We start from the raw sequence: 21,881 nt of genomic DNA, 5'->3' as shown, positions 1-21,881 counted from the left end.
ACACACACACGAACCAGCCATTCACATGAGAAATTCAGGTAGTATTAGAGTTATGAAGGAAATAAAACAGAGTCCTGGGCTAGGGGGTGGCCAAGAGAGACGCTCCTCTAGGAAGGACAGTCAGAAAGGGCTGTCTGGAAGAGGTGGCATTGTGCTGAGTCCTAAGTGAGGAAGCTGCCACGTGGGGAAACAGTGACCGGGCAGGTGACAGCAAGTGCAAAGGCCCTGGGGTGGGAACAAGCTCCTGTGTGTGAAGGGAAGAAGAAGGAGCGTGGAGGAAGGGTGTCGGAGGTGATTAGGGGCAGGAGGTTCGCAGGGAGAGGAGATGAAGGGGAGGGGGAGGAGGTGGCCGGGCAGCGCCCGTGGTCCATGGAGAGGAGGCGCCGATGGTGAGCGGGCTTTGTGAGTCCATTCTGTCCTGTCCTGTCCTGGCCTATCCCGTTCCATCCGGATCCTGTTTTGAGGGCAGAGACCTTTCTAGGTCGGGGGATGCATGGCCCCTAAGACTGCGGTTCTCAGCCCCACCTTCACATCGGCACCATCCAGGGCCCCAGGAGACCCCGTTTCTAACTCTTGGGCCTCAGACTTCTGACACTGTGGAGCCCGGAAGCTGGGAGCACAGCCCGTGAGCTGCATTCCGCAGATGGGGAGCCTCGGGAGCAGAGGGGCACTGCCTGGGGGACCGTGTGGTGACAGGTTGAGGACCGAGACGCCACCCCAGCGCCACCCCCCGTCCCTCTGACATCGGGCCTCTAACCCCTGTCCTCGAGTCAGCGCCTGCATTTCACGGACAGGAGAAAGGGGAGCGATCCGAGGCTCTGCTTCTGCCCAAGTGAGTTTCCGCTTGGCATTTCCCCAGCACGTGACCCCCCACCTGCGGGTCACTGCCATTAGGTCCCCGTGAAGGTTGGAGACTCGTCCTCTCGGCCTGGTTGTGACAACAGCCTGTGCTTCGTCAAATATGGATGAGTTAGGCCCCCTCTGGAGCATGGGGAGCCTGTGGGGGGGTGGAGGCGTGAGAGACGGAAACACACACGCACTCACTCACATGCACACGCAGGTGCATATAGGAGTACACACACACACACACACGCACGCGCACACAGGAGCACGCGCACACTCATGCATGCGCACACAGGAGCACGCACACACTCACGCGCGCACAGGTGCACACAGGAGCACATGCACACTCACATGCACACGCAGGTGCACACAGGAGTACACACACACGCACGCGCACACAGGAGCATGCGCTCACTCACACACCCACAGGTGCACACAGGAGCACGCACACACACGCACGCGCAGGTGCACACAGGAGCACATGCACACTCGGGCACAAACACCTGGAGGGCTGCATAAACACAGTGACAGAGACAGAGACAGAGACAGAGAGAGGTGGGGGGAGGGCAGTGGAGGAGGACTGAGCTGACGCAGAGACAGTCAGGAGAGAGACCCGCGCAGAGAAAGGAGGGGCAGGAAAAACAGAAGTTAGACAGCGAGGAACCAAAAACATAGGGGCGTAGGGGGTGGAAGACCCTTGGGAACGGGAGAGGGTGGGGTCAGAGAGGTGGGCGGACCCTCTTGGGTGGCAGACGCTGCCCAGGGTGACACTTCTGGGGAGTAGAGCCCCTTAGGACAGGGCCCTGGGTCCCTGCAGAGCTGGGGACAGTCGGTGGGTGGGCAGGGTGGACCCTTCCTTTGAGTCCCCGTGTCCCACCTTGCCAGGGGCGGTCCTTGTAACAGGGCTGACAGATGGCGTCCCGCCCCCCTGCCCCCGCGCTCAGCCGGAGGTCACTGCCACCTGGCCTGGGCTTCTCCCAGGAGCTCCCTGGGAGGTCCCTGGAGGATGAGGCCTTCCTTCCTGGGCAGAGCGCTGGGCACCTTCTTCAGATGACAGGGCCTCACGGGATGGTGGGGCCCGAACCCTCGAAGGAAGGGTTCACGGGCGGACACCTTGTCCAAGGCACCTCCACGGTCCTTGTTACCGTCTTACTCCCATGAGGCAGTCTCGGCACCTGTTATTTCCAGACGGGGGCTCGACGCCCTCACGTGTAGGCTTGGTGTGAGACCCCCAAACAGGGGCAGAGATGAAGATGTCTCTCTCACCTGTTTGTGCAGGTGGATAATCGGCTTGGTGGTGGGGTAGGGGACACGCACACACCTCCCCGGAAGCATCTTCCTGCCAGGGAAGAGAGCTCCCCGTCCAGGCTCGACCTCCAGACCCGCAGAATGACCTTGAGCTCACCACGCTGTCCTGCACACTAAAACCACACCTGCGCTGGGGCCCGGGGGGCTGAGAGGGAGGCGAGGCGGCGCGGCAGACGAGCAGGGTCGAACCCTTAACTTACCTGTGCCCAGGGGGAGCGCCTCACCTGCCCCACCCGGTCCTGGCCCTGGTGGGCCGCCCGCTGGACTCACCCTTCTCGTGGGTGCTTGGGTTGAGAACGTCCTTCCTGTTTGCATCACACTCAGACGCTTCCTTCTGAGATCTGGGTTGAGCCTTTGGACCTTTTCTGAGCAAGAGTTGGGCACCCACTCACAGATGAATAAACTGAGGCACAGAGAAAGGGAATAATTTGCTCAGAGTCACAAATCAAGCTATTAGATATCAGAACTAGGACCAAATCCCATCCCAGGGGCATTTTTCTGCTTGAGACCCTGGGCAGTTTGACAATCAGTTCACAGACTGATTCAGATCTGTCTGTCTATCTATCTATCTATCTATCTATGTCTCTATCTAACATCTATCTATCTTAATATATTGTTCATTCTTTTTCTTCCGGATGATAACATATGTTCATTGTAGAAAATCCATAGTTCCACACTCAGGGATGGCACCTCTTAATATTTTAGTGCATTTTTTTCTGGTCTTAAACCCAGCTAGCTGTTGTTGATAAAGACACGCAGGCACAAACCTAGGTAGCTAACCAGACAGTTTCCCCTAATTCTTCCAGCCTCTGTGTGTTCCCCTCAGGTTTCCCTGAAGAATCTGCTTATATAAATACGGCCACCGTTGGCCCACGGGGCCCCAGCTCAAATGGGACCTTGTGTAACTTAGCAGCAGGCGCCGCCTCCAGGCAGGGGCACATGACTTAGCAGGTGGAAACAGAAAAGGTCCTTCTGCGAACCAGCCCCGCCCCAGAGCACATAGTCTGGAGAGCAGGTGCGGGGTAGAACTCACCCTCACCCTGGCTGTGTGGAGGGCACTGCCCAACCATAAGGGTGACCCCGGGCACAAAAGCATTCTTGAACAGTGCGGTCAGTTCTGAGATGGGCATTAATCAAAGATTCATGCGAGATGCATGCGGATTATGAAGTGCTGGTCGGGGTACGCAGAGCCCAGACACTTTGCCTCCAGTCATTCTTCAAATCTCTCTTCCAAGCAAATTGCCCAAATCTGTCTCCCTCGTATCTAGCAATGTACTTGGCCTAGAGGAAATGCTCTGTATTTATAAAATGGAAATGACAGGCATAGTGTAGTGGCTTTAAAATGTATCTGCAGATTCTCCGACCCGCCCCCTATGGAAAGGTGGGGTCTAATTCCTCTTCTTTTGCTCTCGGGCTGGCCTTGGGGATCTGCCTCGGGCACCAGGTGTCAGAGGGGTCGCCGCCGGACCTCCGAGGCTAGGCTACAGAGAGGACACAGCTTCCGTCTGGATCTCCTTGCCCTTCCCCCACACGTGCCCTTGGGACCATGAGTCACGTGGCCTGAGGGAGCCCAAGCCACCACAAGCCACATGGAGAGGCTGGGCTGCCCGTCAGTGTCCCCTGGGCACGTGGGAGGGAGTGAGCTTACGGCTGATTCCAGAACCCACCTTCGGGCCGCCCCCGCTGTGGCTGAGCGGGGCAGAGACTAGCTGTCTGCACCAGGCCTTGCCTCCTGGGAGATCTGTGAGCAAAATCAATGTCAGGACCGTGCGAGCCCCTCGGCGTTGGGGTGGGCTGTGAGGTAAATGGAGGTTAGGCTGCGGAATGTTACCCTGACAGCCTGCTCTGGGCCACGCCGTTTGCCTTTCTGTGCTGGTGGATTTTGCCACAAGCATCTGTGGCCTGAGGACATTCTCTGGTGGCTGTTTGGCTAATACTTGCCCCCAGGGCAGCTCGCTTCCAGGCCTCCAGGCGGAACACCCTTAGGTGTGTCTGCTGACAGATGGCATTGGAGAACGGGGACCACAGCAACCCAAAAGTGCTCTTGGAGGAGAACAACTTGAAGCGAGGAGAATGCCACTTAGGTTTTCTTTGCCAAGTGCTGTCCTGTTTGCAAAGCCCTTTCCAGCCAGGATCTCAGACGCCTACAGCACAGGAGGGAGGAAGAGACGTGATGGGGGTCTGGGGGCCGAACGGCCTGGACCCCCACCTGCTGGTCCACTAAACTCTGTTCCCTGGCCGCAGACGGCCTCAGAAGGGACCACCTGTTGAGATTTTGCCAGAATTCCGATTTCAAAGGATTCTGCAGGGATGCCCGTTGAGTCACAGGTCCTGGTTTGCAAAGCGGCTTCAGTGAGCAGGTGCCCCGGGGTCAGCTGAGCGCCTCCCGCCGGAAGGGATGAAACAGCAGGTCGCACCGCTGCATCCTGGCCCGGCGCTGAGGGGAGGGTCAGCCACAAAGGAGACGGTGCGAAGGCGGAAGAAAACCCGGTGGGAAGTGGGAGCCACAGCCGGATTAGCGAGTGACCAGCACTGAGTCATCAAAGGACCTGGATGAAAGGCTGGAGATCACTCAGCGAGAGTTTAAACACAGGCAGCTTAAGTGGTAGCAGACCCAAAGCGCTGGATCAAAGGGGACTTGAACCGCAGCGCAGCCGCCCTGGGAGCTGCTCCCGCCCAGGCATCCGTGATCCCGGCTGGGGGAGGGGCCGGGAGGGCGAGCGGGCCCTGCAGACTCACCTTCAAGCTCAGGACCGTACAGAACAGCCATCGGTTTGTTCTCCTTTGTACCCGGGAACAGTTACAGACTCCTGGGAGCTGGCAAAAAAAAAAAAAAAAAAAAAAAAGAAAGGACACAGCGTCCCGTCAACTTTACTGGAAACTTCCACCAGGGCTGACATCCCATGTAGCTGTACAGTATCAAAGTGGGGAGACGGACTTGGTAACCAGACTGCAGACCTACTGTGTGCGTGCGTGCGTGTGTGCAGCTCTCTGCGATTTTCTCCCACAGACAGATTTACGTACCCACCACCATAACCCAGACATAGAATTCTCCCTCAGCACGAAGGGGCCCCTTCGGCTCCCCAGCTGCGGCTGTGCACCCAGGGCCACCCCAGGATGGGTGCCTGGCCGCCACTCGTGTGTTCTCCGTAGAGTTTCGTCATTTTGAGAACATTCCAGAGCTGGAATTCTGCGGCGGGTACTGGCCGGACACTGGCCTTTCTTCCTCAGCGAGAATGCCAGTGAGGTTTTGCCCTGGGTTGCTACACGCACCAATATCACCAGCACCGCTCCTTTCCATGCGCACGCAGAGTCCTAGGGCATGGGGGGCACGGTTTATTTATCCCTCCTCGCCCCCCAGGATGCTTGCGTGGTTCTAGATTCTGGCAATTATAACTGTTCTTTTCACGGACTGACACACGGGTTTTAATGTGGGAGGCCCCAGATCTGTTGGGTAGATTTTCATCCAAGTAACTGGGAATCCTGCAACTCACAGAGTTTCTCTCTGCGTTGGCCACTAGGAAGGCCTGGGGTTTTTAAGCTGGTTTTTTTTTTTTTTTAGTTTTAATTTTTAATTTAAAAAAATGTATTTATTTTTTAGAAAGAGAGACAGAGACGGAGCACAAGCAGGGGAGGGGTAGAGAGAGAGTGAGACACAGAATCGGAAGCAGGCTGTCTGTGCTGCCGGCACAGAGCCTGACACGAGGCTCGAACTCATGAACTGTGACATCACGACCTGAGCCGAACGAAGTCAGGCGCTGGACCGACTGAGCCACCCAGGCGCCCTGCATATACTTTGTACAGACACGCATATACATGCGGTGAGTCTTCGCTCACGTCCTGATGGGCGGGACAAAGCATAAAAGAGGCACATAAGATTTTATATCTACTCAGAAAACTGGCTCTTGGCTACCGCCGGCAGTTCGTGGCCCTGGTGCACAAGCAGACAGATTTATGTCTGTACTTATATCTGCATCCATGTCTGCATCTCGTCTGTGTATCTATGCAGCATAAATGCGCCACGTCATGGGTTATGACAATGTCATGGGTGAGCGTGGAAATTAGGAAGAGGAGTCACAGGAAGGTGGCGATGAATAAAAGGCCGGGAAGCATGGCCGTCCGCCTGCATGGATCTGAGGGGTGGGCCCAGGGCAAGCGCAGGTCTGGCCTCCAGGACACACTTTAAGTGCTACTGGCGCTGGAGGACGGGGGTTAAAATTGTCAGTTTGCTGTGGGTTGGGCACACTGCCAAGCCCTTCCAACGCACCTTTTCACAGGACGCTGCGAGGCAGACGCTCACATCATGCCCTTTTTACAAAGGAGGAAACGGAGGGGCGGAGAGGGCGAGGCCCTTGCACAGTCAGGGTCCCGCTGTTGCTAGGCGCCAGGGCTGGGCCCAGACTCGGGACATCTGACTGACTGACTTAAGATCAGGGTTGGCGGGGGTTGTGCGTGCAGCAGCTCCAGGATTGTGGCCTTGCATTTCCCTTTCCTCATGAAATTTAAAAATTCTGGCCAAATGTTCTGGCCAGAGTCTCCTTCCTGGGATTTGTCTTCCCAGACCGGGGATCGTTTCCATGGCTCCAGCAAGGCCAGATGTTGGAGGTCAAAAGAGCGAGCCACAGGCCCATCAAAGGAATGATGGGCCTCTCACGCCCGGCAATTAGGAGGGGATCCCGGGCTGTGAACGTGCCCCCTGGCTTCCTGACGGAAGCCGATCATGCTGATTAAACAACCGTGACTGTGGCCCGCCTGCTGCAGCCTCACCCGAAGGCCACGCAAGCGCCCGCCTGGCAGGACAATGATTCCACGATCCTTCCTGATCTGGAAGGGAAGCCCAGCCCTCCACCGGGCCCGGAATGCCCCTCAGGACAAGGACCAGCTCCACCATGCAGCGTGATCTGGTCTAGGCTCGTATGCAATCCTCGTAAAGGAAGCCCGGTGGACGAGTCCCTCTCTGCTTCTTCCCCATCCCCCACAGAGCTGCTGGGACGGCTGCTCAGCGCACACGTCGGATTGTGTCTCGGCTCACGTGTTCCTGGAGGGCGCCTCTTGCCGGTGGCACTCGTTGCCATCACCAAGGTCGCATGGTCCTTTTACATAGTTATGGAAACATGCATGGCCTGAGAACACATGCATGACTTGAGAACGCACATATGACCTGAGAACACATGCATGACCTGAGAACGCATGCATGACCTGAGAATACCTGCATGACCTGAGAACACACACATGACCTGAGAACACACGCATGACCTGAGAACACATGCATGACCTGAGAATGCATACATGACCTGAGAACACACCCATGACCTGAGAACACACGCATGACCTGAGAACACATGCATGACCTGAGCACACACACATGACCTGAGAACACATGCATGACCTGAGAATTCATACATGACCTGAGAATGCACGTATAACCTAAGAATACATGCATGACCTGAGAATACATGACCTTAGAATGCATACATGACCTGAGAAGACACGCATGACCTGAGAACACACGCATGACCTGAGAACACCTGCATGACCTGAGAACACCTGCATGACCTGAGAACACATGCATGACCTGAGAACACATGCATGACCTGAGAATGCATACATGACCTCAGAATACATGCATGACCTGAGAATTCATACATGACTTGAGAACACAATCATGACCGGAGAATGCATATATGACCTGAGAACACATACGACACCTGAGAACATATGCATGACCTGAGAACACATACATGACCTGATAATGACCTGGGAACACGTATATGACATGAGGACACATACATGACCTGAGAATGCATATATGACCCGAGAACACATGCATGACCCAAGAATTCATACATGACCTGAGAACATATACATGACCTGAGAATATACACATGACCTGAGAACACATACATGACCTGATAATGACCTGGGAACACGTACATGACATGAGGACACATACGGGACCTGACAATACATCCATGTGACAACTCTTTAAGTAGACTGGATAAATACTCTATTAGGTCTTCTCATGAAACGCTATGTCTCCCCAGGGGTCAGTTGGCGGTGGCTTCCATCTGGGTCCTTCGGCTCCTGGAAATGAACAAAGACCAACCGAATGTGAACAAGCAAAGGTATTTAGTCAGAGTTTGCCAAGACCCAGGCAGCAGGGCCTGAGCCCCGTGCGCGCCGGCCGAGGCCCGAGGCTGGCAGAGAAGGGAAGGTGCGGGGTTGAGGTGGGCCCTGATTACGGGCTGTTGGCAGGGCGGCTGGATGTGGTCCCACTGTAAGTGGGGACGCTATGGGATAGGTTAGGGCTGCGTGTCTGGCTTTCTCTGGTTGGTCCCCAGTTGGGCGAAGTGACAAAAATTAGGGGAGGCTGGCAGTGATTAATCGAGTCCTGCTCATTCGGAGCCCACTGTTAGCCAAAGTTTGGCTTTCTGGCCTGGCTGCTGGAGACAGTGGCTTTGCTTCTCACAGTCCGACTTTCAGAGAGCAGCCTGGCCTCCTGGGCTGGTCAGTGTAGACAGTGGGTTCGCTTCCTGGGCAGATGGTGGGTCAGAATCCTATTTTTTACATCCGGTTTGGCCACTGTCTGTTCGCACCTTCAGTTTCTCATAACAAATACGTAACGATACCAAGTCTTAGCTCTCCCTTGAAAAACGTTTGCACGTGATGACAGGCGACAGGTGGAAGTCGTGCGGATCAAACCCGCTTCAGAGCAGTTGAGAACGTGTGGGACCATTCATCTTAAACACCACGCAGACCTCAAAATCCTGCGTTATTTCTAGACATTTATTCCCCCACCTAGTTTTCTATATTGTGAGCATTTCTCCATGAAGCCAAGCTTGGGAAAGTTTAAGAAAGGTAAACATGTGTAAGAAATCCATAAAACCTTGGGGCACCTGGGGGGCTCAGTCGGTTAAGCGTCTGACTTCGGCTCAGGTCATGATCTCACGGTTCATGGGTTCGAGCCCCGCATCGGGCTCTGTGCTGACAGCTAGCTCAGAGCCTGGAGCCTGTTTCAGATGCTGTATCTCCCTCTCTCTCTGACCCTCCCCTGCTCGCACTGTCTCTCTCTGTCTCTCAAAAATAAATAAAAAGCATTAAAAAAAAAAGAAATCCATAAAACCATAGACAAACTTTTCATAAAGCCAAAGAGAGATGGTGCAAATCAGTCGTTCTCAAAGTGTGGTCCCTGGGCCTGCAGGGTCAGTATGGCTCGGAAATTAGTTAGAAATGCAACTTCTCAGGCTCCACCCCAGACCCGCTAGAAACTCCTGGGGGCGGGGTACGACCCAGCAATCTGATTTAATGAGCCCCCGAGGGGGTGCCGTTGAGGACCCCTCAATTAGAGGACACATCAGACTATAACCTGACAATAGGTTGTTGACAGAACGCCGAGGACAGAGAAAAAACAACCAGAAAAACAAGGGAAGGGTGCGGCCGGGACTTGATTAAATGAACGAGAGAAGCATCTAGAAGGACTTGGGGCAGAGACCACGCTCCACGGGGAGCCTCACAACCGAAGATGTCGGCGAGAAGAGTAAGTTCCCGGACTAGACGGTCATATTTTATTTACAGCGGTGAGGAGAACGGCGTGTGTTTCGCCGGGTGCAGCCATTCTTCAAATGTCTGTAGATTTGATTGGGCCGAACAAAGTACAAATTAATTTAAATGCATCGCTGAACTTACCATAACTTTTGCTGTGACGGGTTTGCTCAGGCAGTTTGCGCTGAAACCGCTGCCATGAAATTTCTGAGCACTGAAATGGAGTCCCCACACGCGAACAGTTACTGTAGACCAGCGGCCCACAGGGGACACGCAAAACGTAGCGCTAACGTCTGCCCCTGTGGGTTTCATGTCCCAGCTTCTCCTTAACGCGTTGTGTGTCCTCCACGTGTGATCGCCTGGCCACATCAAATCACGTGGTGCCGTATTTCCTCTACTGGTGAACTCCTATGCACCCGCTAAGACCCTGCTCACACATCACCCCTTCCAGGAAACCTCTCCCCAGTTTCCCCAGGAAGCCTGACGTGTCCCCTCCCCCACGGCACCCAGGACACACCTCCGTCACGGCAGGTGCCCACACTAGGCTGTAACCATGTCTGCTGCCCAAGGGGACATGAGTTCCTTGAGTGAAGACACCACATTCTTTTCTTTGTATGCACAGGACCTAGTTCGATGCCTGTCTCATAGTCAATGCTCCACAAATACTTGTTGTTTGTCTGCCGCTCATCAAAATTATCCTTGTTGTTTATCTAAAAGTCATGCTTATCTGTTAAGTCCAATACAAAGCAAGGATTAGACGGAGCATCTTTTATGTAGCTTTTGCGGTTAACCTGTGTGAAGTCATTTGCAATACCAGTGATGGATGAAATGAGAAAATAGGACCAGTAAATGGAAGATAGAAAACAGCAGCCACAAGAAAATCACAGAGCAGAGAAGAGAAAATTAATGGTGAGTAAACATGACATTTAATTTTGAGCTTCCTGGCAGTCTAGGAGAAAAGGGAAATAGATGTTGGTTTGCACAGTGAATCATGGTAGTTCATCCAGAGAGAGAGGTGGTCTCACCCAGGAATTTATGGTACAGGCTCCACTGTGATGGTGTGAGGTCTCCAGGGCATGATTAGCTCGTGAGGGTGGAGCCCTCATGAATGGAATGAGAACACTTATAAAGGGCACCCCACAGAGCCTCCTCGGCCTCTCTCTGACATGAGGACGCAGTGAGACATCGTAGTCTGCAGCTCCGAAGCTGGTTCTCACAGAACCTCACCGTGCTGGCGCCCTGATCTTGGACAGGAGCCTCCAGACCTGTGAGAACGAAGTGTTGGGGTTTAAAAAATTTTTTAATGTTTATTATTTATTTTTGAAAGAGAGAGACAGACACAGCATGAGCAGAGGAGGGGCAGAGAGAGAGGGAGACACAGAATCTGAAGCGGATTCTAGGCTCCAGGCTCTAAGCTGTCAGAACAGAGCCGGATGCAGGGCTTGAACCCACGGACTGTGAGATCACGACCTGAGCCGAAGTTGGACGCGTCACCAATGAGCCCCCGGGGCGCCCCTGAGTGCCTGTGGTTTAGAAGCCACCCAGACTACGGTGCTTTGTTATGAGAGCCTGATCGGACTGGGGCATGGGGGACGTTTCCAGCGATTCGGTAAGACCTGGGGAGTCGGGGAGGGATGAGAGGTGAACCGGGAAAGGCGAGCAATGGGTTTTGGGCATGAAGGATTCTGAGTGACACCAAAGGACCTTGGGTCTTAGGTTCCGCAGGGCAGGAAATGGGGAGCAAGGAGATAATTCAAACGGGGAGGTGATGCAGCCGTGCTCTGTGTTTAAAAGTTGTAGAAAGGCTGGGGTGCCTGGGGGGCTCCGTCAGTTAAGTGTCCGGCTTTGGCTCAGGTCGTGATCTCACAGTTGTGAGTTCGAGCCCCATGTCGGGCTCTGTGCTGACAGCTGGGAGCCTGGAGCTGCTTTGGAGTCTGTGTCTTCCTTTTTCTCTGCCCCTCCCCTGCTGGCGCGCTCTCTTTCTCTCTCTCTAAACAAAACAAAACAAAAACGCTGAAATCCTCCTTACACGTCGCTCCTCCTTAGTCCCCCCCCAGGACCCAGCTTTGCTCTGCAGGAAACACGCACTGGTCCCGAATTTCTCTGCTCGGAGGCCAAGCACTTTGAAAAGACCGAAGCCTGAACTGACATCAATTATGCTGAAAGGGGGAAAAATTAATTAAAAGTTTTCGAAGGGCTCCTATTCTGTATTCTTCTCTATTTCCGTGTTATCGGCAACACGGCGCTGTCTTCGGTCTGGGAGTTATTACAGGAGAACATTTTCATGTTGCTTGTCGGGTAATTATGTCAAATATACGGAGATGATAAGCGGCAGTTTGTAGAATTCTGTGATTAATCTCCATACACTCTGGCATTTCAATCTGGGCTCGGAAGACGGGTTGCTCCACTCTGGTGCGGAAGGAGGAGGCTGAGTAGAGTGGGTAGCAGACGCGGGGGCGGTTCTGGGGGGGAGACACCCCGGTGTCCCTGAAGAGCGCCCCCGCCCGCAGGCTCCACCCCACGGCCTCGCCAAGGCTCACGCGGCCCAGCGTTCGGGAGGCGTGGCCGCCACATGCCCGCGCCGACGCCCCCGGACGCTTGCGTACAAGGCACACCCATGTCCTCCGTCCCCCAGCGTGGACAGGACCGCTGGCCGAGGAATCTGCATTCTCCATCACAAACCTGCTGGCGTGCCGGAAGGTTCTGAACGGCTGACCCGGATCACAGTGCCTCGATTGAACCTCTGTAAGCCCAAAATCGAGGATGAAGGTTTCCCAAGGCAGCGTGGGAGGGAGGGCAGACGCTCGGATCAAAAACTAGCGAGGACGGCCAGGGCGGACGTGGCAGCTCCTCTTCCGAATTCCCTTAAACGTATAAACCAGGCGCCTGGGGGCCGGTTAGGCAACCGATTCTTGGTTTCCGCTCAGGTCATGATCTCACGGTTCGTGGGTTCGAGCCCTCCGTTAGACTCTGTGCTGACTGTGTGGAGGCTGCTTGGGATTCTCTCTGTTTCTCCCCTCACCCACGCTCTCTTTCTCCCAAAATAAATAAATACACTTAAAAAACCCCCCGCAAAATTAGATACAACTGGTTCGTTGCCACGCTCGGCTAGGATAAGGCATCTGTTGGAAGTGTCCAAGAAAGAGAAAATGAAACTCCAGTAGGGGTTCTGGACGACAAGTCTGCAGACAGGCCACAACGCTGGAACAGCGCCCCTAGCGGACAGGGGCGTGGCCTGGCTTCCCCGAGGGACGCGCTCTCCCCGCCGGTCCCCACCGCCTCCGCCAGGCAGGCGGTGAGTAGATGCGCAGTGTCCCGTCCTGCGGCATTTCAACCCCACACTGGGGACTTTTCCCGGCCACCATGGAGTCTCACAGACGCTGCCCAAGGTGGCCAAGTGCCGGGGGCCCTCCAGCCCCATCTCTTGGAGCCATCCCCACTGGGACCCACTCCCCTTACCCCAAAGTCTGGCCGCTTGGGTCCCGTGCAATTTCGGAATCTCCCCAGTCCCCAGGGGGGACCTTTCTGCCAAGTTAACTCCGGCAAACTCCGGTAACGCTGACAGGCAAGAAATACTGTGGGCCACGGAGAGTTCTCTTTGGTCTATGATTTATTGATGGAGAGTATGAAATTTTCATTAAAACAGACTGCCGTTCCTCATTCATTTGTCACATTTTTAATTTATATTTTAAAACATTAATAAAACTGACACGATTAATTATTTTTTTTGAAATGTCAAATATATTTAAGATGCGGGACCGGTTAGGGCTGGGCTTCCAGTGAACAGCAGAGAAAACAGTTCAAGAAAGCAGTGTTGTGGGTACACCGAGTCCTTCTCCCTCTCTGAATCCGCAGTCAGCTCAGCTGTCTCTGCTCTCTGCCTGGAGATCACTGCTACAAGTCACTTCCGTTTTCTTTACCATGCGGTGTCACCCACTATCACAAGGGATGTCCTGAGTTCTGTGGTCCTGGCATTACTAAACATGTCCCTTTCGTGACAAATTTCCTGCTTTCGTGACAAATTGTATGGTGCTTTGAGTCCGAGACTGAGCAGCTTTTGAAGTAGACATACATGATCCAAATTCTTGGAAGCTACCTGCCCTTTCTTTGGCCTGTTTCCTCATTTGCAAAGCATAAATCACATTAGCAATGCATGATACTGTCGCGATTTAAATGAGATAGTACAGCGTGTGCCCAGCACAGGGCCTGCTATACAGCAAGTGGTTAAGTGATGAGGGCTGCCATCAAATCTGTGGTTCCCGGCATCAGAAGACCCTGCGGGGGGGCTGGTCCAGGCTCAGCTCCCACCTCACTGAGCCCTGCTCTCCCCTTGGCGGCCTCTTCTGAGCCCTTCATTCATTGCTCAACTTGGAAAAGATGGGATTTAAACAGGAATCATAGTGGAGATTTTTTCGGGGCACCTGCCATGTGCCAGGCCTTGTCCCTGCCTTGTCTCTTCAGGACTTGTAACAGACCAACGAGTTCGAGGCAATTATTATCACCCCCATCTTACAGGTGAGCACACGGAGGCCGCGGAGTAATCACAGCGCTGAGGAGGGGACTGGGCCCAGGAGCCCCCGGCCCGGACAGGGAACGCTCCACCTCTCCTAGACAGACAGGAATCTGGAGGCAGCGTTCCAGCACGAGGCTTACTTTCCCCGAACATCTGCCCTTGGCCCCTGTGAATGCTGCGTCTCAACCCTGACAGATGGTGCTGCACCTCCCCCGCTCCTGTCCCCTCACCCCCTGTCCCTGCTCAGACGGAAGTGAGTCCCAAAGCTCATGTGTTCCCGACCTCACCTCTGAATTCCAGACGGCTTTAGCCAGAAGGATCCTAAAAAGTGGCCTAGGGATTCTCAAATTTCTGTTCACTCCCTTATTCAAGGTGGATTTTATCTGCAGACGTGACGCGTTCCCAAGGTGACACGCAGATTGTGACCAAAACCTCCAAAAAGAAAGAATGGAAGTAACCATAAGAATTACAACTTGCAAATATGATACTTTAATAATCAATGTATCTATTTTTTTAGTCATTAAAGTTACTTGTTATATATTTACTGAGCTTCTTTTTTATATTCCAGGTACTTGGCCGGGGACTGGAGATATGGTGAGGACCTAATTTTTATTTTACAGCCCAAATATATAGCCTACCAGTGATGTAGTTTAAACATACCACCAATTTATTCCATTAAAATTATATATGTATATACCCGCTCGCAGTGGAGTATGTGAAACAGAGAACACAACACCCACACAAGTTTTGTCTGGTTTGTGCAATCACATGGACCCACGTCCATCGGACGGCGCAGGGCGTGCCATGAGGTGTCCCTGTCCTGTCCTGGAGCCCCGCCCACTGGGTGTCCTCCAGGGAAACGGGCCTTTCCACGTCTTCACATTCTCCTCCGTGTGTGCTCTGCCTGCTCCCTTTTTCTTTCCTTTACTTTTCTCTTCTCCTTTCTCTTTTCTTTTCTCTTCTTTCTCTTTTCTCTTTCCTCTTCTCTTTTCCTTTCTCTTCTCTTTCTTTTTTGCTTTATCTTTTCTCTTCTTTCTCTTTTCTTTTCCTCTTTTTTCTTTTCTACAAATGGAAGCAAAGTAAACTGTTCTAACCTCCTTTTTCATACTTCACAACCCATCTTGGAGACGGTTCTGGATCAGCACACAGAAAGCTTTCTCGTTCCTTCTACAGCTGATGTTGACGACCATACAGACGTCGACAGTGAAATGCTAGCGGTAAATCGATACGATGGAACCTCCGCAGGACGTCGCTGTCACGGCAGAGCTTCCCTGCACAGCACGCGACGGGGTAGGGGAGAAATAGAGCCTTGTTGAGCACATATATCGTCCTGCTTATGTACAACTGAGTCTCCATGTGCACATGGATGTCTACGAATCCGGAAGAATGTTTGTTAAGATATTAGCATCAGGGTCTTCATCCGTTCACGCTGCTCCAAGAAACAGCCCATAGGCTGGATGGCTTCCATACAATAGAAGTTTATGCCTCAGAGTTCTGGAGGCTGGAAGTCCAAGTTCAAGGTTCTGGAAGATTCAGTGTCTGGTGAGGCCTCACTTCCTGGTTTATGGGTGTGGTCTTCTCTCTGCATCTTTACATGGCAGGAGGGGTAAGGGTCTCTGGGCTCTTTCCATTAGGGCACTAATCCCTTCCAGGAGGTGCCCCTGTGATCCGATCACCTCCCTTCACCAGTCAGATGCCCATCTCCTGGTACCATGACCCCGGGGGCTGGATTTCCGCATGAGAATTGCGTGGGGGGCAAACCTTCAGTCTATAGCATTCTGCCTTCAAAATTCATGTCCTTCTCACATGTAAAATACATTCTTTCCATCCCCTAAGTCCCCAGAGTTTTAACTCTTTCCAGGGATCTGCTCCAAAGTCTAAAATCCAAAGCCTCACTTAAATCTCATCTAAATCCGAAACACGATTCGTCATGGGCAAACTGCTCTCTAGCTGTGGACTTGGGAAACCAGAGATAGCGGTTCTACTCCAAAGGGGGAGAAATGGGAAAGAAGACAGGTTGAGGGGCCCACGAGACTCCAAAGTGGAGGCTGGAAGAGAAGCATCCTCCGTGGCTCATAGCCCATCCCCCAGACCCGCGGGGACAGCAGTCCTGTGCTCCAGACTCAGGGTCCTTGCGCTGCAGGCTGAGGACGGACGACAGGGACCACAAATGCCATCTTCAGCGCCTCAGGGCGGCGCCTGGCGCCCTGGGAATGCCGGAGACACGGCAGCGGTAAAAGGGCTTGTGTCTGACCACGAAGGGGCAAGAGTGGCCTTGTCGGAGGGACCTCGGAATCCACTCTAATTTGTTTCACAGACTCCTTTGCAGACCTCATGAGCGTAGCTGATTTTCGAAACGAGGGTGCCGTGGCCCGCCCTCTCCAGCCCCCATTCGCTAATGCTGAGCCGCCTGCACCAGCGCTCCCGTTTCCCAGATGACAGTGCTCAGTCCCTGCCCCGGAGGAGCCTGCTAGGCTGCGGGGGGGTGGGGGTGGGGGGGTGGTTGTCATCTTCAAGCTGTTCTATAAAGAGCTCTCCAAACACGCAGGGGCTGGGGGAGAAAAGTAGAAAAATGGGTTCTGAGCAATGAAGGAGATGGGGTTCAGGATCCACCCCAACCCCTTGTTCTGCCTTTTAGTTTTCAGTGGAGACCATGAGGCCTTGTGACGGGGAAGGTCCAGATCAAACCGGAAGGCGGGGACGGAGACCCGGGCACCGTTCTCCGTGGCTCTGGGACGTCCCCCGCTCGGGGTCCTCACACCCCCAGAGGCACATCCGTGACGGCGAGGCTGGCGGGGCCTCGGTCTGCCTTGGTGAGGGTCCTGCCGGAGCCCCACATGCGGTGACACCCTCCCCGTGAAAGATTCAGGGCCCCGCCGTGCTCATCACCCAATTCCTAAGAGTGGTGCCCACAGCGTGGAAATCCTTTTTTTCCTTGACAAATGATATATTTCATTTATTTCCCATGATCTTCTTGCATTATTTCAATATTATTAATACTCAGCAAATATATTAAAAAAGTAATAAACTGGCAATTATGATTGTGCTATGGACCCCAAACTGCAATTATTCATTATGTTTCAATTATTAACTTCACTTCGAATGTCTTTCAGCAAAGATTGCAAGAGGAAAAAAAAATCCCAATGACGCTCTGTGCTCTGGGTCCTGGAAACGCATGCTTCACTCTGACTTGACATTTCTCTGATTTATCTGCTACCTCGGAGCTGGAGGAATCAAAATATTAATAAAAAAAATCTTCCTCTCTATTTAATAAACAATAACTATCAACACCTTGTATCTATGGGTAGCTTTTTAACCCCTCTTAGGGCCTTAGTATCTATGATTATGTTATTTAGAAAACGTTAAGGGACCAGGTCCAAAGCGGCCCTCAGTCAGCTGACTGGGGACGCAGACGCAGGGAGGCTCAGGAATCACACGGAACGGGCTCCTAGAGGCCGAGAGGTCCCCCTGCGCAGGACCCCCCCCCCCGAACATCTTCCTGTGGGCCCCAGTCCCGAGACTAATCTCACCCCCGAGCCGTCCACTACCGTCCATCCCGACCGTCTCCCACAGGTGCCCTGTAGGGTAAGTGATGGTGGGAAAGGATATGAGAAATTCCATTTTTTAAAAATAAGCAAATTGTATTAAATTTTAATGGCGGTCATTACGGGCGGGTCTGTCTCCGGCGCTCAGCGAGTCCTTCAGTCCCCTCTGAAGAGTTCCATTTGCACAGATTAATCGTCTGCAATTTTGCCCGGCGTGTCCTCATCCCAGCCGTGGGGACGGGAAGCCTTGTCCCCATCCGGGCAGAGCTCGATGATGGACCACTTTGGCCTTTAAAATATGCACAATAAATATTTTAGATTTGCTGACGGATGACTTGGACTCACTACAAGGTTGCCAAGTTGGCAGGGAGGGAAAGAGGAGGACGTGGAGGGAGCCTCAGAGCAAGAGCCAGGTCAGGCTTCACAAAGATGTGCTAGAGGCCAGGTGTGACGAGGGGCTTTGGGTCAGCGGTCACTGTCACAGAGTCACACCTGCTTCCTGGAGAGCCTGACTGTGTCCTTCTCACAGATGGGTAAGACTCACACAGTAGGGACTTGGCACTTTGTTCGTTCAGCAGCTCAGTTTTCCATGAAGCATGCACGGGGTTCTCTGAAGCTAAGGACCAGATTTTGCTGCTCACTTGCTTAAAACGTTCTGCTGTCTCCCAGCACTCATAGAATAAGATCCTACCTCCTGATCATGCACGTAGAAGGCCTCAAATGATCCACTCCTGGGGCTCCTCGGACCGCCTCACCCCCTCATTGTCCCTTGCTCACAAGACTCCATCCACACGGGCCTTTGTGCATCTTCTGTGAACGCACAGAACATGTTTCTGCCCCAGGACCTTGGCACTTGCTGTTTCCTCTTCCCAGACCACTCTGCCTTGACATCTTCCCATGGTTGGCTTGTTTTGGTCATCCCAATCTCAACTCAAGGACCGATTCTAAAGTGCCCATTTCCCCCAACCACTCTCCACCCTGTTACCGGATCTTATCATCTCTAATCACTCTTTGAACTTCAGTGCTTGGTTTACATGGGCTTTACTTATCTGTAGTCTCTCTTCTGCTCTGCTCCAAGTTCCATAAAGGTGGGGACCTATCTATGCTGTTCATCACTGTAACCTTATGTCCAGAGGCCAGCCTACCACACTGTGCTCAGAACACGTCTGCTGAATGAATGTGTGACACTGCCATGTTCTGAACACTGATGGTGTCTGCTGGGTGCCGGGAACCGGGAACAAGACACACGGGGCCCTCGTAACACTCACCGAACGCTCCGGGAAAGGCCTTCGGTCCTTGAACCTCTAGTGGCTCGACTAAGCAGCTCTCAGGCAGACACGCCCGGACCGGAGGGATCAGTGTCCAATTCAGGTCAGGACCCTAGACTTGACTCTGAAATCCCAGGGGCTTCAGGATCGGAAGAGTTTTTAGAGATCATGGCATCCAAACGACCCCATTCACAAGCCCCGGGGAGAGGACGTGACTGGACACGTTCAGGCAGCAGGCGGGAGGCAGAGAGGGAATTCGAATGTAGGGCTCTGACTCTGGGAATTGTACCTGCTCAGTTTCATTGTCCTAACTCTCAGGTGTGGGTTCTGAGAAGTTCTGATTGGACCAGCAGCTCACACATTGTTTCCTAAGGGAAGGTTTACACTAGCAACATTCCGACACACCCGGCCCAACCACGACAGGGGTGCTGCTAAGTGTTATCCAAGAGGACCCGTTCTTAGGGACACCTGAAGCAAGCCAGCACCCCCACTGGCTTTTCCTTAAGCAATCTCTCTCCGTTCTTTCTTTCAACCTCTAGTCAGTGTTTGTCTTGTATTAGAACACAGAAACGGCTAGGTCTGCCATGAACCCAACTTGGTCCTTCATATATATACGAGGCGGGGCTGGGAATTCACGGCACAGACACCTGCCATGAGAAACGTTCCCCACGTCTAGCTCGCGGAACCTCCCACCGCCCCTTCCGTTACGTATCGGATGGAAAATCTTTCTGAGCGCCCCATAGATGATTCCGCTGTGTGTTACACCGACCATCTCGCGGGGTTCCCCACACTCGCTGCTTCGCTGGAGACTGCGCATCTAACCTCCAGCAGGGCTGGAGTCTCAGCTGAGGTCCCTGAGGTCGGGCAAGGTTAAACCAACATGTGCGTGAGAGGCCCTTCGGGCTCCGTTACCTCGGGGTGCGAGGCTCCTTCTGCTCCCACTGCTTCGGGAGAAACGGGACGGATCCCCCTCGTAACGGCTCTCAGAGCGGCTCCGAGCTTGGCCATGACAGGCGGCACTTGATTTCCTGGCTGAAACACTTCCTTCCTGGTGTCCTAAGGAGGGAGTTGGAATGCATAAGTTATGTGTTGTGGTTTTAGGCATTAATGAATATGAGAAACTAAATTATTGAATTTTGCAATGCAAATTATATTTTGAACACAAATTCTTCATTTCTGAATGCTAAGGACTCATAAAGAATGTCAATGGTTTATGAATTAGGCCATTAGCATGCAATTTGTGATTCAAACAGCACCCAGCACCGTGTAATAAGTAACCATATAAAGAGTGGTGGTGTCTAAATTTTCAAAATATTTTGCTTGATGCATTAGAGAGCTTTCAAAAGGCTCCAACGACCTGCCTTTCCTTCCCTCCTTCCTCCCTCTTCTTTTTCTTCCTTCCTCTCTTCCTTCTTCCCTCCCTCCTCCCTCCCTCCTCCCATGACTGACTGCATTAGCACTGACTCCTGCCTGTCTCCACCTTTTCATGGGTGACATTGTAGGAGCCACAGGAATCCTAAGAACTACTGTAGACAAACCCCCACCAGTTTTAGAGCTGGGAACTTGGAGACTCAGAACGAAAGGGTCTTGTCCAAGGTCCCCGGGGGCAGAGCCAAGCGGAGCCAGGTCTCCCACATCCGGTGCCCACACCCTCGGCTGACTCCTTCGTGCTTCTGTGCCACAGACGCGCTGCAGACACCGTCTCGGGCGTCGGTTCTCACGCAGGGGGCAGAGGCCAGGGCAGTGGAGAAGGAAGGACACTGTACACACCATCCACTCTGTGGACGGACAGACACCGCCATGTCTGTCCACTGGGACAGCCTGATGTCACGGCGGCTGGGACCAGCAGGCGGAATTAGCACGGAGTGAAGTCTCAGTTCAAGTGCAGGAATGCGGTCTCTCAGGGAGAACCATCAGTCCGGGAACGAAATCCTTGGTGCAGTGCTGAGCATTCTATCTCTTAGAGGAGTTCAAGTTGAGTGCAGATACTAAGTCAATGAAACCCAATGTTCCTTCTAGCTGGGTGGTTGGTGGTCAGCCTTGGCCGCGCCCCAGAATCACCAGGGAAGCTCTCCACGCCACACCCTCCCTGACTGAATCACGGTCTCTGCGGTGGGGCCCCCAGATTCCCTTTACGATCCCAATGCTCAGATAGGGCTCCGAATCTTTAGCGTAGCCCAGCAGCCCTGAAATTTCAGCGTGTGAGAACCGCCATGGAGGTTACTTACAAATGTAGTCCCGCGTTCCTTTTCCCAAATATTCTGATTCCGCTCACCAGCAAGGGTGTCTTGGTGCACCCCTTCAGCCAAACATGACATTCGGTGGCCCGTGGAAACAACATGCAGGCACTGTCCACCCACGCCTCTCCTCTGGCGACGGGGAGGGACTGGGGTGAGAGCTGGGTTAACGTGCACCCCCTGGAGCTCTGACCCAGGCTCACAGGCCCACATGCTTCTGAGGTTCCTGGGCAGCACTCAGCACCCAGCTCCAGGATCAAGGCGCGGTCCCGGCCTTCGGGAGGAAGTTAGCCACAGGGAGGAAAAACCCTTCGTCCTCCGCACGTCGCATTTCTTTCCTTCCCAGACTGATCAAGTCGTGGGTTGTCCTCACGTCTCACTTGGGCCAGCTGCAATCTCCTTCAGGTAGCAAAGATGCCGGGCTGCTGCCCCCCACAGCCTGTGGGCTCTCCTTTGCCCTTCAGGGATCCCTGTCCAGGGAAGAACTCAAAGTCGGCGAGCTCTAGTTTGGTTCTAACTGACCAAGTTAGAAAACTTGATCCCAGCTTGCTGGCAGCAGTCATGGCCTCCGAAGACGGTGGACAAAAGCACACTATGCAAATGACTGGAGGCAAAATAAGCCAGA

General features: G+C 53.3%; 1 long non-coding RNA gene across 1 annotated transcript; it reads right to left on the bottom strand.

The window, feature by feature from the left end:
• Window positions 1-10,596: 10,596 nt before the first annotated feature.
• LOC115299117 lies at window positions 10,597-19,341 on the bottom strand. The gene is made up of 3 exons (XR_003911988.1): window positions 19,020-19,341; window positions 14,494-14,638; window positions 10,597-10,958 (listed from the first exon to the last, which is right to left on the bottom strand). It is a non-coding gene; the product is annotated as an uncharacterized LOC115299117 (long non-coding RNA).
• Window positions 19,342-21,881: the final 2,540 nt, after the last annotated feature.

This window comes from Suricata suricatta, chromosome 8 (genome assembly GCF_006229205.1).
Source record: "Suricata suricatta isolate VVHF042 chromosome 8, meerkat_22Aug2017_6uvM2_HiC, whole genome shotgun sequence".
Lineage (NCBI taxonomy): Eukaryota > Metazoa > Chordata > Mammalia > Carnivora > Herpestidae > Suricata > Suricata suricatta.
The sequence above is the reverse complement of the archived record's forward strand: the minus strand, read 5'-3'. Positions and strand labels throughout refer to the sequence as shown.